The sequence below is a fragment of the Myotis davidii genome, unplaced genomic scaffold (assembly GCF_000327345.1).
Source record: "Myotis davidii unplaced genomic scaffold, ASM32734v1 scaffold190, whole genome shotgun sequence".
Classification (NCBI taxonomy): domain Eukaryota; kingdom Metazoa; phylum Chordata; class Mammalia; order Chiroptera; family Vespertilionidae; genus Myotis; species Myotis davidii.
The window spans coordinates 727,601-734,387 of record NW_006283440.1 but is presented as its reverse complement, the minus strand read 5'-3'; positions in this window follow the sequence as shown (position 1 = coordinate 734,387).

The window sequence follows — 6,787 nt, the reverse complement described above, 5'->3', positions numbered from 1 at the left end:
AGCTGCTGCTCGGGCTGCTCGGGCTCTGGCTGCTGGGTTCGCGGTGGCTGCTCGATCCCGGACTCTGCTTTCTTGTGCTCCTCGCCGACCCACTGGACCATTCTGCCCCCGTGCAGCGCGCCTCTCTCGCTCCCGGGACCTGGGGACTCCGCTCTGTGTGTGTGCAGCGGGCAGCGGCCGCAGCAGCTCCTTGATTCAATAGATGAGATGGAAGAAGAAAAAAAAGAACTCTCTCCATTTGGAGAAAGAGGAGGAGGGGAGGGGGTGGAGGGGGAGAGAGCGAGCGAAAGAGAAAAAGGCTGGAGCTCCCGCCCCTGGGGCTGTCAGATGGCTTGGGTTTCTGCGACGCGATTGGCTCACGGAGGGCAGAAATTACTCAGCAAACATGACTATTATTAGCTGCTTAGCAACAGCTCACCAAAGTAGAGAGACCACCCAGGTAGGCAACCCCAGTGTGTGCATCCCGGCTTCGGGGGGAGCCTCCGAGAGCGCCAACGTTCTCGCATGCAATACTTCCATTAAGGAATGCCCCCCCCCCTTTCTTTTTTATTCCTTTTCTTTTCAACAGTATCTTCTTTTTGTAGAGGCCTTTTGAGCGCGCGCACACACTCTCACACACACAAACACCCACGAACATTTGCCTCGCGATAGACACGGGGGGAAATGTAATATTTTTTTAAGCGCTTAAACAATTTCTGAAATTCCTCAAAGAAAACCCTTTCAGAGGCACCTTGGCCTCAAGCTGCAGCAAATACTGGGAGGTCCGGCTTGAATTCCCAGGCCTGCACCAATAATGACAGGGTGGTGGATAGTACACCAGTTTGTGCCAGATTTTTTTTCCCCTCCTCTCTTTTCTTTTATAACTAAAGAGAAGACTTAGACTCTCGCGGGGAACAACGCCTAACATTAAGATAAACAAAATGGAAAGTTAAAGAGGAAAGTAAGGACTTTGGAAAAAGAAACCTTTTCTTAAAATCCAGTCCCTCGCCCCCTCCCCTCCTAAAAAAAAAAAGAAAAAAAAGAAAAGAAAAAGAAAAACCCAGGGCAGCCCAGTCCGGGTTTGAAGGAGGCCGGGTATCAGACACCGAAGCATTCTCATGGAGGCAAAGGCGTTTTTATTTGAATCTTTAATGTGATAAATATTAAAAAATAACGAAAACAGAATCCTTTTAACAACCCAGAGAAACGGAATTGTTTCCTCGAGGAAGAAGTTTTCCTATTTTGGATTTAGACACCCTCCCTTTTATTTTATTTTTTATTATTAACTTCATGTCCTTAGTTATTTAAAGTCTGTTTTAAACATTTTTTCAAAAACTGGTACGCAGCCTGTTATATTTAATAATAGCGTGACGTAGGGGACAATAAAGGCTTTGATGTTGGATTCATTTGAAACAAATTGTGGGCTGATTGCGAAGGCTCGTCTGATACCGCGGGCAGTGTCACCGAGGCTCCGGGGGCTTTGCTTCCCACTGGGGAAGAAAACACGCGACCCTTTGAGGTGGCCCCTGGGGCCCGAGTCAAACCGAACTGTCCACATAGCTCCCCTTTTAATTTAAAAATAATTTTTGGACAGTGGAATTTGTTTTTCTTACATTTGCAAGTTAAGTTCCTCCCTGAGACAGGGTCCAGACCTCCAAACCTTCGGTTCTGCCTCATTTTAATATTTGTTTTTTTCCTTTTTAGAAACGGTGTTGAACTGCAGAGGGACCCGCGGCAACAAGAAGCCGACTGAAGCCGTGAAATGGGGCCGTGTGGCTTTAAGATGCACACGGTGTGTGTTCATTGAAAAAAAAAGAAGAAGAAAGAAAGGAAAGAAAGAAACCCAGATGGAGAGAAAGGGGGAGGAGCGGGGGAGAGGGCGGAGCGCGCGCGGCCACGTGACCGAGGCCGGCCGGCGCGCGCTCGGCCGCCGGGAGGTCTCTTGCGCGCGCGCGTCTCCGAGTGCACGCGCCCGCGCGGCCCGGAACGAGCAGGTAGGGAAGCCGGTGCGCTTGGCTCGCACCCGGCGGGCTCCCCTTCCCCAGCTGCCTCCCCCGAGCCCAGGCCAGGCGCACGCCCCGCCGGCGCGGACGGACGTGCCGGACGCGCCGTAGTACATTCCTGAAGGCGGTCCGGCCCCCTTACGTTGCCCAATGCCCGCTTGGCTTCCCCGCGGCCAGCCAATGGTTAAGCGCCGGGGTCCCTTTCCATTCACCCGCCCGGCCGCGGCCGGAGAGGGACTGCAGCGCTGCCAACCGGCCACCGGGTGGGCCCACGCGGCTCCCGTGGGGGGCCTGTTGGCTCGCCCTCCCCGCCCTCTTCCTTCCTCTTAAGAGGTCCCCCTCCCTCCTTTCCGTCTCCCTGCCTCTTTCCTCCCTTTCTCCTCCTCCCCTGATCTCTCGCTTCCCTACCCAGCCTCACTACATTCCCTCTAGCTTTTTCTGCTTCCTGCTTTCGCTGGGAGATCCTGCCCCCTGAATCTCGAACCAGCAATAGTGTGCGATACGCCGGGCGGGGTAGAGTGACCTGTAGAATAAAGACAAAGAGAGAAAAGTCTGGGGGTATGCACGAGACCAGGGGGAGGACCGCAGGACCCGGGCAGCGCGGAAATTCAAAAGTCAGAACTCCGAGGGAGCACGTGATTTTATGTGCTGTTCTGGGAAGGGCTGCTGAAATCCAGAAGGGAAGACGAGCACTGTCCAATGAAAATGAGACTTCGTCCTTAATAATATCGCAGGAGAAGTGGGCTCGACCATAGCAAGTTTAATCTTTGAGCAAAATTCTTCTCTTTATTATGCTTGATAAGTAGCAAACCGCAGGAAAGGTGATTTACTCTGGCTTCTTTTCTTTTCTTTTTTTCCCTGAATGGTTCTGCAGACGTTTCGTGCTTGTAACTGAAAATCATTTTTTAAAGACTTGGGGGGTGGCTCCCCTAGTTTTCCATGTCAGTTTTTATATTTGAGGTATGCTGCATGTAGCCATGGACAGGTTGCTATGTTTGTCTTTTCACATTTCTTTACAACGTTTTAGACCAAAATATTAGTTTTCCCTACCAACCTTTTATTTACAGCAATTTCAGTATGGCTGCTAGGATTGTGGATGCTAAAATGAAATTATAGGCTATGTACCCATCAAGGTTCCTTCCCCATTACTCTCCGCAGGCAGCTGCACATCCTCGTCCTGGCTGCGGCTACCCGGGCACCATTTCAATGGCAAATTCCACTCGGGCTCATTTCCCTCGGTTTGACTTAATTCCTAAACGTTTTGCACATTGATCTCTGGGGTTTTCAGCGCCCTGCGCCTGCTCACCCGCTGTTTGATAGGTTAACTTTTCAGCATCTCAGACAATGGTCCTGGCCTGTAAATTCTGCCCATTGGTTCCAGGGCGCAGTCCCCAGCCTGGGCTCTCACAAGCGCTATCTTAATCTCCCCACCCCCACCGCCTCTTCCCCTGTGGTCTGCTTTTTTCATACACAGAGATGAATTACTTTGAGGATCTAATTGGCCTTGTTTCTGTAACGTTTTAAGAAAGGGAAGAGGAGCTAGTGTAAAAGCCTGCCCGACTTGGGTGGTCAGGGCTGTGGCTGCCCCCAATTTGCCTCATTGCTGATGCATGCGAGTGCGACATTCCCAGCGATAATGTTGTTCCTAACCAATCTGCCCTTATTTACATTTGTAAGCATTGTCGCCTTTAATATGCATGCCCTGTGCAGGGGACCGCAGGGCCACACCGGGTGTGTTAACTTCAACTAACCACAAGGATTCCCCGGACCTGAAATGAGGCTAGCTGGAGGAGCCAGGCCTACAAAGGTGTCTGCTGGAAGACAGTCCCTGTAATGGCTTTTCCCCTCCTGAGTTACCAAATAAGTGACAGCTCTGGGCCTTTTCAATCCGTCCAACCTGCTGGCTCTCTCTGGAGCCACAGTTTAGTGTTCTATCTCCCCTTTCCAAGTAAAGTTCATCTCAGTGCATGGACTGTCATTTTGGTCTCTCCATCTCCATCCAAGTCTTCATTGGAGTCTGTAGTTTTCAAAACAGATTCCTTCAACTCTTAACATATTCACTCGTATCCTCTTTCTCTGCTCCCATACTCCAAACACCCATGGCCACGCCACACACACATCTCAAAAATGACCTCTGATGATCTGAAAGATGACACTGAACTAAAGCATCTGCCCTTTGGGTTTGGGCATTCCCATGGTAAGCAGCTGTGGGAGCTGGGCTCAGTGGGGTAATGAGGAACCAGAGTGAGGTTTAACTTTGCACTGGTTGCCCACATCCAGCCCAATGGGTCTTTGAAATCTAATGTAACTGAACTCATTTTTGCAGAGTACAAAGGAATAGAGATAAATGTGTTCTAGTAATTTGATCCTTGGGCGATGTTATAATTTTGTCTACCAATTTTAATACCCTTTTGCACAAATGCCAATGATTGCTAACATTATACCAAGTCCCCTAGTATTCGTGTTGAGAGGGTGAGATGGGGGGAGGGATTTGGGGTTTGGTGTAATGTTCTGTTTATGGATGGAGACTGCAGGATGGGTCAGAGCCTGAGCAGTTCAAAGCAGGTACCTTGATTAAGAGCTGAGTCTTGACTCAATTCAAGTCAGTATGCCACCAACCACCACATTTTCTTGGCTCCCTAAGAATGCCTTATTATCTTCTCATTGGCAGCTTTTGTATTTGCTAAAAAGGTGATGGTAGGAAATGAGTCTAAAAGGTTTGGGGGCAGATAGGGTAGATTCAGCAGCCACAAAATATAAAACCCCTAAGTATGACTACCCTCCCCTGTTCCCTCCCACCTTCTGTTTCCTCTCCTACTTTCTCCTCCTCAGAACTGGAGGAAAGGGAATAGCTCTAGCCAACTTGTCAAAATAATGCTGCTAATTACCCCTGATCTCCTTTAATGGGAAGCTGCTCCCAGTTCCACAAAGGAGTAAATGAGGGGTCTGCAGCACAAACCCAGGAGCACTGGCATTTTTTGAGCTGAGGGTTGGGGGCGGTGGCAGAGGGGAGATGTCCTGAGAAGGCCCTAGAAATCTCCACATATATTACTCCAGGTTCAAACACTAGCGTGAGAAGTGGAATTAGACTTTATGCACTGCCAAAGCTACTGGTGTTCTCTTGTTGGGAACGTCAGTCACCAAGTGCAAAGAAAATGTTCAGAGCCTACAGCGACCTTGAAAGAAAACATAGCATGGAGCCTTATAGTGATTCCTCCCTTGTCTAAATATCTTCTTAGCCACATTACTTGACTCTAATGGATAGAGATGTATTCTGGAAACAGCCCCACTTTGAACAATTCTTTCTCCATCTCTCTCTTGCCTCATCTCTAGCTCCCCATCTAATATATCTATATCAAGATTTGCATCTGGCAGAAGGCACACTATTCATTTCAGTGATCTCTGCCATTGGGTCTTGCATGAAAAAGAAGCTGAGCAACATGATCCCTTTGACCCACTGCTGGAGCAACAAATTTATTAGAGATATAGGCATGAGAAATGAAAGGGAAGTAAAACAATTCCAGCTTATTGTGTGTCTTTCTTTCATACTGCTAATCCGGTTTACACATCACGCCTACATGTCTCAATAGGGCTTTATATACTGTGGCAGAGGCAGGAGAAAATAAAAGGTGTGTGTGTGTGTGTGTGTGAGAGAGAGAGAGAGAGAGAGAGAGGAAGAAGGATAAACCAGGGGAGACGTATTTTAATCCACATTGATTTGGCTTGTCAGTTTTTCTATTTGTAGAAAGTTGAAAAGTTGAAGACAATTGGTAAAAAAGGCTTTTATTTTCTTTCACAGGATAGCTCCAAATGGTGCTACTATTCAAATAGCTTGTTAGATTATGACTAGATTGTCAGCAGAAATTGTATACACTTCTTAGTGAGTCTGAAATGAAGGTTAATACCTAAGTTGAGAATGGGCCTATTGGTGTCCACCTGGATTCAACATTTAACATAAAAAGATCTTGGACTCAAAGGTGTTCTACAGCCTTGCAGAAGGACTCTGGGTGACAGCTGGAACACACACACACTCACACTAGAAAGCCCATGTTTTACAGCGTGGGTACACAATGCACCTGAGGCAACAATTTATCCCGAGGTGCCACCCAGAAATGATGTGACAGTGACAAAGGATGACACCAACAGGCATTGTCTCTCTTTGTGGAGGCAATTAATTGCATGTTGAACTAAGGGAGCCAAAAAGAGAAGAAACTGAACACACACAGAATGCTGAAAAGATACTATTGTAGTAGTTCAAGACCTCAGTTATCCAATTATTAAATATTTAGAGCCACCCACGTGGCTCTTTATGTATTTCCCCTCCCCAGGGAGGAAGGAAGGATAAAGGGGGGGAATAATGCTTTTCTCTCCCGAGTCTGGGCAGATAGAGGTCTCTGGGTGTCTTCCACAGGCAACATTCCATAGCGTTCTCTTAGATGACAGGAACTGAGACCTAAAAACTTGGGACTTACTGACCATCCACGCACTGTCATTATAAACATAAACTTAAATACCCGGAGACACAGCACGTGTCACCCCAGAGGTGTAGCCCCTGGAGGTCCCGTGGGCCCAGCGTTGGCACTAGGTCTAAAGGAGTTTGAATGGGCCCGGCCCCCTCAGGGCTCCCTCAGCCCTCTCAGCACTGGGCTAGCGGCCCTCCTCTTTAATGGGTGGCAGGCACCAGAACCACCCCCCCCCCCCCCCGACTCTGTGGGTGATAAAGTCAACACACACCATCTCCTACCCGTGGCCCCTCCGTGAACTCGTAAAAGCCCCTCTGGCCCTTCTCCCACCAGCAGCGGCGG